Genomic DNA, 12,078 nt, shown 5'->3' with positions numbered 1-12,078 from the left:
CTTGGCCACAGGTCCCCAACACAAACCACGGCCCTTTTCCCTGGCAAAAAAAACTCACCTGCCCTGCTTCTGGATGGCAGATTGCAGGAGCAACTTGGTACTATCAAACCAGCCCGACTTGGCAATGTTGCTACCTTGGGTCTGAGAAACATCCTGCATATCGTGGATTTTCAGGAGCCAGCCGGCCTCTCCCAGCCACAGGCCCCCAAACACAATCCACGGCCCTTTTCCCTGGCAAACAACACTCACCTGCCCCGCTTCTCGATGGCAGATTGCAGGAGTCCCTGGGTAATTTCAATCCAGCCCGACTTGGCAGCGTTTCCACCTTGCGTCTGGGAATCATCCTGCATATCAAAGAATTTCAGGAGCCAGCCGGCACTCTCAGTCACAGGCCCCCAAACACAAACCATGGCCCTTTTCCCTTGCAAACAAAACTCACCTGCCCCGCTTCTGGATGGCAGATTGCAGCAGCCACTTGGTCCTATCAAACCAGCCCGAATTGGCACTGTGTTGAAAGCGAAGGGAAGCCAACCCACCTTGTCGTTTATCAGCATTGACTCCAATTTATTGATTAAATCAGCCCCTTTATATAACAGTGTTAATTAACTTCATGCATATTGCAAAATCCAAGATCACTATAGGTTAACAGAGAAAACTCTAACCCCTCCTTTTGTTTTACCATACCCATGATTGTTTCTTGAAAACAGGACCAACGTTCCCACTGTGATATGAAAGTCAAGTATTGGAGAGTGCTTTTGTTACTTCTTTAGAAGGTTAGAGTATGCCGAAAAGATGCTAGCTGGGGACTTGCAATTAATGAATTATTTGCTGTAAGTAGGTCAAATGACATGAGCTTTCAAAAAAGGAAAAGTAGTCTTATTCCACCTGCCAATTCTAAAGTAGATTAATAAGCCTTAAGCAGAAGATGGATGTGAAGAGGGATATGACATGAAAGGTTAAGCAACACTGCTGACAGCAAAAGGCTTACCTGCTGCAGATACAGGAGACAAAATACTATTTTGACACAAACATTGCTATTCAGACGACAGTAAAATTCTGAGTGACAGCAAAATTTACTCAGTCATCATGACAGTAAAATTTGCTCCCATCAAAATGTGCTCATCAATTCTTAGTGTAAGCTAAGCACCTTAAGCAAAGGGTAGTTCAAGCCTAACTGGTATTTGATGGCAAAAAAGGCAACTTGGCCTGCGTTTCTCACTTCTACTCCATTCAAAAGCTTACTCTGTCTCAGATTCCTTTGGAGGGATACCAACGCAAGCCGCGAAACTGCACGAAAATGATGATTTAAAGAAAGATAGATGAGAAAAATGGAATAATGGTTCATGTTCTTTTCCTTCCAACTGCTTTGTTTGCCCTTTGAATTTTTTGAAGTCCTTTCTGGTGTCACCATGGTTGCACTGCAGCAAGTGTTGGGCTGTAAGCTGTCCATATTGCCAGCTTCTGGACTGCCTTCAGAAAAGTTCCCACTGGTTTTGTCTAGAAATCACAAGCAGTAGAGATGACAAAGACTGCAGAAACCTTCTCATCTCCTTCTAGAGCAAGACCATGTCTTTCACCCACTCTTAACTAGACAACTTTCATCAGTCATGAGGGAGTCTCATGTTCAAGAGCAAAGCAGTGACAGCTGTAAATGACAAAAAGCAGACTGAAATTCTCTTGGGACTCCAGCAGAGAGCAATGAAGGAGGTTGAATTCACCTTCTTGGGAAGTTCTAAAATGCACGTTCACTTGAGCACAGGAGCTAAGCCATCGTAACCTTTGTTGAGTATGTCTGCGTAGACAGACATATTTAGACCATGTTATTTAAGCCATGTTATAATCTCTAGCTGCTAAGCTGCACTTCTTGCAAAGTATCTGCAACGTATTTTACAGGGTGGGCTTTGATGTGTAATCCCTGAGTAATATTGCAAAGAGAAGTACTTGGGGTGTGGGGTGGCGGGGGAACTGCAACTCTTAGGTTTTTCAACTAATGGTTCCATTTGAAAGTCAAACAAGATGTCAAACCTTTCTTTCCTAGACCTATTACCAGCACAAACTGTACCAGAATTTATGACCTGTAACTGTACCGTGGACGCTCTTTCTCTGGACTATTCCTTAAGAAACAAAGTCCTCACTAGAAATAAAACAAAATTAGCCAAGTATTGGCCTGGATTAGTTCCAAGGCTCTGTACTAAAGGCCAAAGACGTGTAATAATAGTAATGAGTGGACTAAAAGTTAAATCAATAGAGCATGACTCAGTTCAAAGACATCTTGTGTCCTAATGTTCTCACAGAAGACGGTAAAAACCTGTCTGTTTTTCTGGGTTTCTTTTATCCATTTAGCTGTACCTTCTACTTCTCTCCACTGTCTGAGAACATTGATGATAAGGTTGGATGACCTCATGTCAACTTGTAGAAGTAAAGAAAGAGAAGCCAGTAAAGAAAGGCAAATTTGTTAATTGCAGGTGGAAAGAGGGAGGCCAACAAAAGAAAACAAAAGAACAGTACTAATGAAATGCTCCCCTGTCTTCTGTGAAAAGTAAAGGCACAGACAAGAAAGAACAAGTGCAAAATTCTCACTAGAGAAACGCACTTGATCGGACTCAAGTATTTTGCGGTACATTTCTTGCTGTTTTCTCATGCCAAACATATTAACCATTGAAGGTGTCCCTTTCCTCTTTCTGGAATCCAGCTAGGAAGATGGCTGTGTCATTGCTGACAAGCTGCTATTCTCAGAGGTGTCCAGCTGAAAGTCCTAGATCAATTGATTTGCTCTGTCACTTGGATATGGCATGACTTACAGTTTCAGCACCTGAACTTGCCAGCCCTACAATTCTTTGCCCCTTGAATGCTTAGATAGGCTCCTTGGCAACTGGCATTTGTAAGGACTTGAAACTATGCAGAATTTGCACCGTGAGATGATGCCAAATGAGTCACACCGGTAGATTAACTGGGGCATGCAAGGCAGAGAGAGGGAAATGAGAGCACAAGAAGAGAGTACACAAGAAGAGAGTACAATCTCCTTTTTTCTGAGACGCTGTAGAGATCAAAGTGAACACAAATCCTCCTAGGGGTAGTTCTTGCAAAAGACTAAGAGTTCTTTTTGTGTTCACAGGCCTGGAATATTTAGCTTTGGATGACGGCAAAATGCAGATGACAAAACGAGGCCTTGAAGTCACATCCAGTATGAAGCAGTAGGAAAGAGGAAAGCAGCTGAGAGCGTCAACCCTGCTAAGTAGTCTCAGTATTCTTCTTGACATGAGCAGAAATTTGAAATGAGTCTCTGAAAATGACAAAGGAGGCAGAAGAAAAGGGAGCGATGACTCCTCTGGCATAGAGCTTCCTAACAGGGATCTTCAAAATGTCAAGGTTGTATCGTCCTTTCACCTGAAGGAAGGTATGAAAACAACAGGAAGGAAATGGCATCCAATACTCTGGGCAGTGTACTTCTAGACAGAAAGGCCACTGATGGAAAACCAACTACACTGGCACCAATGCAGCAGCATTGTACTAAAGCCAGAAACGTCCAGCGCTTCGTTCTCTGCCATTCCATTCAGATGCACACAGCAGCTCTGCAACATTCCTACTGATCATCTCCTTGGCAAAGTGGGAGTGAGGGTCCGTGGTGATGCAGAGTCCCCAGGCAGATGCAAAGGAGAGCTGCTTTCTTGCAAAAACCAGGCTTTTGAAACACTCAGGCCTTTCTCAGTTCCATAGCTTTAAGCCATAACAAACACAATTCAACCAACCACCATGCACCACGCTGTGAACACACGACGCTTCTAGAACTTGTTGATCTACCTCGAAGTCAGCTGCCTCACCTTCCCACAGTCCTTTTCTACTTAGCCAAAGTAATGGGCCTCAGCCCAAGGCCTTCCTTTTGTAAGCTTCTAGCTCTATGCAGCAGCAAACCACTACTTTCTTCTGTGCCAAGACGTTAGGTAGACGATTTGCATCTGCCCTCCTTCCAGTGAAACCTAATGGCGAGAGAAAAGCCTCTCAGAGATGTTCAGTCATTCCATTTTCTAGACAGGCCAAATCCAAAGAAAAGCAAGCTATGGCATTGTGTACTTGCTCTTACAAAACACCTGCTGCCCTCTGACAATCAACTAGCAGAAAACCAGCCAAACTGAGACTTGAGGCAAACAACCCTTTGAAGGGAATAACGATGTGATCAATAAACACAACACTTTTCCATGCTACCGAGATACTGGAAATGTCAGCAAAGGCTTGAGAGCAAAGGCTGAACTAATGGGAAAAGGGTAAAAGAATCCCAAGAAAAACATGACCAAAGGTTAAAACAATTCCAAGAAGAACATAGGCAACTAACCTGTTGAAGCCTTCAGAAAAACAGTGGCCGCAGATTTACATAGGCCATTCAAGTTAATTGACCCGTGCACCTTCCACTCCTTTTTCGGCACCATATTGAGTGAATTGAGACCATGGAATCACAATTCCTTGGATTCTGTTCTTAACTTGAGGAGAGAAGTACAGCAGCTGAAGTACCTGTTACTGATGTGATACCCAGGAACACCGAGTTGACACATTTCTTTCTTGGCCAATCACAACAAGAAAGGCTAAGAGGATAAGGCTGGCTTATTTTCATGACACTTTTCTTGTTTTACAGCCTCCTCTGATTCCGGTGAAACTTTTTCATTAGCTTCTCTCTAAAAGGAGAAAGTCTAGTTCACAGTCGCGCCCTACTGCTGCAAGTATACCATTTGGTTTGTGGAGCCGAAAAAATTGAATTGGAAGGTACGGAGCGCCCGGAGCTAAGAGGGGCTCGGGGCGTCTTTCGGCAGAAGCCGTGCTAAGGAGAGCACTGTGAGCGGCACAATCGTCTTTGCGCGAAGAAGCCGCTTCTTCGGCTCCAGGATCCGGAGAGAGCGGCAGCTTCGGAAAGGTGAAGAAGGATGCTGTATTACAATGGGATTGTGTGCGCAGCTTGCCAACTGATAGAAAACAGTACCTTACCACTCTCCTGACTTTTCCAATCACATGAATATTCAATTGGAAGCTCTTTTGGACAGCTTTTCTTTTCTTCATGCCAAACACTTGCAGACCTCCGTGCAACGTCCAGATCACGATGGGAGATGTTTTCTGTGCTGGCACACTTTCTCCTTGCCAGATGTAGTGGAAAAGCTTTCTGCTAAGATGTAGACCACAAAAGACGCTAAAGACGAAGGTACGATGCTCTCCGGAGCTAAGAGCCGCTCCCGGGCTTCTTTCGGCAGAAGCCGCGCTAAGAGAGCACTGTGACCGGTACAATCGTCTTTGCGCGAAGAAGCCGCTTCTTCGGCTCCAGGAGCCGGAGAGAGCGGCAGCATCGGAAAGGTGAAGAAGGATGCTGTATTGCACTGGGATTGTGTGCGCAGCTTGCCAACTGATAGAAAACAGTACCTTACCACTCTCCTGACTTTTCCAATCACATGAATATTCGATTGGAAGCTGTTTTGGACAACTTTTCTTTTCTTCATGCCAAGCACTTGGCAGACCTCCGTGCAACGTTAGAACACGATGGGATGTGTTTTCTGTGCTGGCACTCTTCCTCCTTGCCAGACATAGTGGAAAAGCTTTCTGCTAAGGTGTAGACCACAAAAGACGCTAAAGACAAAGGTACGATGCTCTCCGGAGCTAAGAGCCGCTCCCGGGCTTCTTTCGGCAGAAGCCGCGCTAAGAGAGCACTGTGACCGGTACAATCGTCTTTGCGCGAAGAAGCCGCTTCTTCGGCTCCAGGAGCCGGAGAGAGCAGCAGCATCGGAAAGGTGAAGAAGGATGCTGTATTGCACTGGGATTGTGTGCGCAGCTTGCCAACTGATGGAAAACAGTACCTTACCACTCTCCTGACTTTTCCAATCACATGAATATTCGATTGTAAGCTGTTTTGGACAACTTTTCTTTTCTTCATGCCAAGCACTTGGCAGACCTCCGTGCAACGTTAGAACACGATGGGAGATGTTTTCTGTGTTGGCACACTTTCTCGTTGCCAGATGTAGTCGAAAAGCTTTTTGCTAAGATGTAGACCACAAAAGACGCTAAAGACGAAGGTACGATGCTCTCCGAAGCTAAGAGCCGCTCCCGGGCTTCTTTCAGCAGAAGCCGCGCTAAGAGAGCACTGTGACCAGTACAATCGTCTTTGCGTGAAGAAGCCGCTTCTTCGGCTCCAGGAGCCGGAGAGAGCGGCAGCTTCGGAAAGGTGAAGAAGGATGCTGTATTTCATTGGGATTGTGTGCGCAGCTTGCCAACTGATAGAAAACAGTACCTTACCACTCTCCTGACTTTTCCAATCACATGAATATTAGATTGGAAGCTCTTTTGGACAACTTTTCTTTTCTTCATGCCAAGCACTTGGCAGACCTCCGTGCAACGTCCAGATCACGATGGGAAAAGTTTTCTGTGCTGGCACACTTCCTCCTTGCCAGACATAGTGGAAAAGCTTTCTGCTAAGATGTAGACCACAAAAGACGCTAAAGACGAAGGTACGATGCTCTCCGGAGCTAAGAGCCGCTCCCGGGCTCCTTTCGGCAGAAGCCGCGCTAAGGAGAGCACTGTGAGCGGTACAATCGTCTTTGCGCGAAGAAGCCGCTTCTTTGCCTCCAGGAGCCGGAGAGAGCGGCAGCATCGGAAAGGTGAAGAAGGATGCTGTATTACATTGGGATTGTGTGCGCAGCTTGCCAACTGATAGAAAACAGTACCTTACCACTCTCCTGACTTTTCCAATCACATGAATATTCGATTTGGAAGCTCTTTTGGACAGCTTTTCTTTTCTTCATGCCAAACACTTGCAAACCTCCGTGCAACGTCCAGATCACGATGGGAGATGTTTTCTGTGCTGGCGCAGTTTCTCCTTGCCAGACATAGTGGAAAAGCTTTCTGCTAAGATGTAGACCACAAAAGACGCTAAAGACGAAGGTACGATGCTCTCCGGAGCTAAGAGCCGCTCCCGGGCTTCTTTCGGCAGAAGCCGCGCTAAGAGAGCCCTGTGACCGGTACAATCGTCTTTGTGCGAAGAAGCCGCTTCTTCGGCTCCAGGAGGCGGAGAGAGCGGCAGCATCGAAAACGTGAAGAAGGATGCTGTATTACACTAGGATTGTTTGCGCAGCTTGCCAACTGATAGAAAACAGTACCTTACCACTCTCCTGACTTTTCCAATCACATGAATATTCGATTGGAAGCTGTTTTGGACAACTTTTCTTTTCTTCATGCCAAGCACTTGGCAGACCTCCGTGCAACGTTAGAACACGATGGGAGATGTTTTCTGTGCTGGCACAGTTTCTCCTTGCCAGACGTAGTGGAAAAGCTTTCTGCTAAGATGTAGACCACAAAAGACGCTAAAGACGAAGGTACGATGCTCTCCGGAGCTAAGAGCCGCTCCCGGGCTTCTTTCGGCAGACGCCGCGCTAAGAGAGCACTGTGACCGGTACAATCGTCTTTGCGCGAAGAAGCCGCTTCTTCGGCTCCAGGAGGCGGAGAGAGCGGCAGCATCGGAAAGGTGAAGAAGGAAGCTGTACAACACAGGGATTGTGTGCGCAGCTTGCCAACTGATAGAAAACAGTACCTTACCACTCTCCTGACTTTTCCAATCACATGAATATTCGATTGGAAGCTGTTTTGGACAACTTTTCTTTTCTTCATGCCAAGCACTTGGCAGACCTCCGTGCAACGTTAGAACACGATGGGAGATGTTTTCTGTGCTGGCGCAGGTTTTCCTTGCCAGACATAGTGGAAAAGCTTTTTGCTAGGATGTAGACCACAAAAGACGTTAAAGACGAAGGTACGATGCTCTCCGGAGCTAAGAGCCGCTCCCGGGCTTCTTTCGGCAGAAGCCGCGCTAAGAGAGCACTGTGACCGGTACAATCGTCTTTGCGCAAAGAAGCCGCTTCTTCGGCTCCAGGATCGGAGAGAGCGGCAGCATTGGTAAGGTGAAGAAGGATGCTGTATTGCACTGGGATTGTGTGCGCAGCTTGCCAACTGATAGAAAACAGTACCTTACCACTCTCCTGACTTTTCCAATCACATGAATATTCGATTGGAAGGTCTTTTGGACAACTTTTCTTTTCTTCATGCCAAGCACTTGGCAGACCTCCGTGCAACGTTAGAACACGATGGGAGATGTTTTCTGTGCTGGCACTCTTCCTCCTTGCCAGACATAGTGGAAAAGCTTTTTGCTAAGATGTAGACCACAAAAGACGCTAAAGACGAAGGTACGATGCTCTCCGGAGCTAAGAGCCGCTCCCGGGCTTCTTTCGGCAGAAGCCGCGCTAAGAGAGCACTGTGACCGGTACAATCGTCTTTGCGCGAAGAAGCCGCTTCTTCGGCTCCAGGAGCCGGAGAGAGCGGCAGCTTCGGAAAGGTGAAGAAGGATGCTGTATTGCACTGGGATTGTGTGCGCAGCTTGCCAACTGATAGAAAACAGTACCTTACCACTCTCCTGACTTTTCCAATCACATGAATATTCGATTGTAAGGTCTTTTGGACAACTTTTCTTTTCTTCATGCCAAGCACTTGGCAGACCTCCGTGCAACGTTAGAACACAATGGGAGATGTTTTCTGTGCTGGCACAGTTTCTCCTTGCCAGATGTAGTGGAAAAGCTTTTTGCTAGGATGTAGACCACAAAAGACGCTAAAGACGAAGGTACGATGCTCTCCGGAGCTAAGAGCCGCTCCCGGGCTTCTTTCGGCAGACGCCGCGCTAAGAGAGCACTGTGACCGGTACAATCGTCTTTGCGTGAAGAAGCCGCTTCTTCGGCTCCAGGAGCCGGAGAGAGCGGCAGCTTCGGAAAGGTGAAGAAGGATGCTGTATTTCATTGGGATTGTGTGCGCAGCTTGCCAACTGATAGAAAACAGTACCTTACCACTCTCCTGACTTTTCCAATCACATGAATATTCGATTGGAAGCTGTTTTGGACAACTTTTCTTTTCTTCATGCCAAGCACTTGGCAGACCTCCGTGCAACGTACAGATCACGATGGGAAAAGTTTTCTGTGCTGGCACAATTCCTCCTTGCCAGACATAGTGGAAAAGCTTTCTGCTAAGATGTAGACCACAAAAGACGCTAAAGACGAAGGTACGATGCTCTCCGGAGCTAAGAGCCGCTCCCGGGCTCCTTTCGGCAGAAGCCGCGCTAAGGAGAGCACTGTGAGCGGTACAATCGTCTTTGCGCGAAGAAGCCGCTTCTTTGCCTCCAGGAGCCGGAGAGAGCGGCAGCATCGGAAAGGTGAAGAAGGATGCTGTATTACATTGGGATTGTGTGCGCAGCTTGCCAACTGATAGAAAACAGCACCTTACCACTCTCCTGACTTTTCCAATCACATGAATATTCGATTTGGAAGCTCTTTTGGACAGCTTTTCTTTTCTTCATGCCAAACACTTGCAAACCTCCGTGCAACGTCCAGATCACGATGGGAGATGTTTTCTGTGCTGGCGCAGTTTCTCCTTGCCAGACATAGTGGAAAAGCTTTCTGCTAAGATGTAGACCACAAAAGACGCTAAAGACGAAGGTACGATGCTCTCCGGAGCTAAGAGCCGCTCCCGGGCTTCTTTCGGCAGAAGCCGCGCTAAGAGAGCCCTGTGACCGGTACAATCGTCTTAGTGCGAAGAAGCCGCTTCTTCGGCTCCAGGAGGCGGAGAGAGCGGCAGCATCGAAAACGTGAAGAAGGATGCTGTATTACACTAGGATTGTGTGCGCAGCTTGCCAACTGATAGAAAACAGTACCTTACCACTCTCCTGACTTTTCCAATCACATGAATATTCGATTGGAAGCTGTTTTGGACAACTTTTCTTTTCTTCATGCCAAGCACTTGGCAGACCTCCGTGCAACGTTAGAACACGATGGGAGATGTTTTCTGTGCTGGCACAGTTTCTCCTTGCCAGACGTAGTGGAAAAGCTTTCTGCTAAGATGTAGACCACAAAAGACGCTAAAGACGAAGGTACGATGCTCTCCGGAGCTAAGAGCCGCTCCCGGGCTTCTTTCGGCAGACGCCGCGCTAAGAGAGCACTGTGACCGGTACAATCGTCTTTGCGCGAAGAAGCCGCTTCTTCGGCTCCAGGAGGCGGAGAGAGCGGCAGCATCGGAAAGGTGAAGAAGGAAGCTGTACAACACAGGGATTGTGTGCGCAACTTGCCAACTGATAGAAAACAGTACCTTACCACTCTCCTGACTTTTCCAATCACATTAATATTCGATTGGAAGCTGTTTTGGACAACTTTTCTTTTCTTCATGCCAAGCACTTGGCAGACCTCCGTGCAACGTTAGAACACGATGGGAGATGTTTTCTGTGCTGGCGCAGGTTTTCCTTGCCAGACATAGTGGAAAAGCTTTTTGCTAAGATGTAGACCACAAAAGACGTTAAAGACGAAGGTACGATGCTCTCCGGAGCTAAGAGCCGCTCCCGGGCTTCTTTCGGCAGAAGCCGCGCTAAGAGAGCACTGTGACCGGTACAATCGTCTTTGCGCAAAGAAGCCGCTTCTTCGGCTCCAGGATCGGAGAGAGCGGCAGCATTGGTAAGGTGAAGAAGGATGCTGTATTGCACTGGGATTGTGTGCGCAGCTTGCCAACTGATAGAAAACAGTACCTTACCACTCTCCTGACTTTTCCAATCACATGAATATTCGATTGTAAGGTCTTTTGGACAACTTTTCTTTTCTTCATGCCAAGCACTTGGCAGACCTCCGTGCAACGTTAGAACACGATGGGAGATGTTTTCTGTGCTGGCACACTTCCTCCTTGCCAGACATAGTGGAAAAGCTTTCTGCTAAGATGTAGACCACAAAAGACGCTAAAGACGAAGGTACGATGCTCTCCGGAGCTAAGAGCCGCTCCCGGGCTTCTTTCGGCAGAAGCCGCGCTAAGAGAGCCCTGTGACCGGTACAATCGTCTTTGCGCGAAGAAGCCGCTTCTTCGGCTCCAGGAGCCGGAGAGAGCGGCAGCTTCCGAAAGGTGAAGAAGGAAGCTGTATTGCACTGGGATTGTGTGCGCAGCTTGCCAACTGATAGAAAACAGTACCTTACCACTCTCCTGACTTTTCCAATCACATGAATATTCGATTGTAAGGTCTTTTGGACAACTTTTCTTTTCTTCATGCCAAGCACATGGCAGACCTCCGTGCAACGTTAGAACACGATGGGAGATGTTTTCTGTGCTGGCACACTTTCTCCTTGCCAGACATAGTGGAAAAGCTTTTTGCTAAGATGTAGACCACAAAAGACGCTAAAGACGAAGGTACGATGCTCTCCGGAGCTAAGAGCCGCTCCCGGGCTTCTTTCGGCAGAAGCCGCGCTAAGAGAGCACTGTGACCGGTACAATCGTCTTTGCGCGAAGAAGCCGCTTCTTCGGCTCCAGGAGCCGGAGAGAGCGGCAGCTTCGGAAAGGTGAAGAAGGATGCTGTATTGCACTGGGATTGTGTGCGCAGCTTGCCAACTGATAGAAAACAGTACCTTACCACTCTCCTGACTTTTCCAATCACATGAATATTCGATTGTAAGGTCTTTTGGACAACTTTTCTTTTCTTCATGCCAAGCACTTGGCAGACCTCCGTGCAACGTTAGAACACGATGGGAGATGTTTTCTGTGCTGGCACAGTTTCTCCTTGCCAGATGTAGTGGAAAAGCTTTTTGCTAGGATGTAGACCACAAAAGACGCTAAAGACGAAGGTACGATGCTCTCCGGAGCTAAGAGCCGCTCCCGGGCTTCTTTCGGCAGACGCCGCGCTAAGAGAGCACTGTGACCGGTACAATCGTCTTTGCGCGAAGAAGCCGCTTCTTCGGCTCCAGGAGGCGGAGAGAGCGGCAGCATCGGAAAGGTGAAGAAGGAAGCTGTACAACACAGGGATTGTGTGCGCAACTTGCCAACTGATAGAAAACAGTACCTTACCACTCTCCTGACTTTTCCAATCACATGAATATTCGATTGGAAGCTGTTTTGGACAACTTTTCTTTTCTTCATGCCAAGCACTTGGCAGACCTCCGTGCAACGTTAGAACACGATGGGAGATGTTTTCTGTGCTGGCGCAGGTTTTCCTTGCCAGACATAGTGGAAAAGCTTTTTGCTAAGATGTAGACCACAAAAGACGCTAAA

This window comes from Ammospiza nelsoni, chromosome 5, assembly GCF_027579445.1.
Source record: "Ammospiza nelsoni isolate bAmmNel1 chromosome 5, bAmmNel1.pri, whole genome shotgun sequence".
Classification (NCBI taxonomy): domain Eukaryota; kingdom Metazoa; phylum Chordata; class Aves; order Passeriformes; family Passerellidae; genus Ammospiza; species Ammospiza nelsoni.
Note: the sequence above shows the minus strand (reverse complement) of the source record.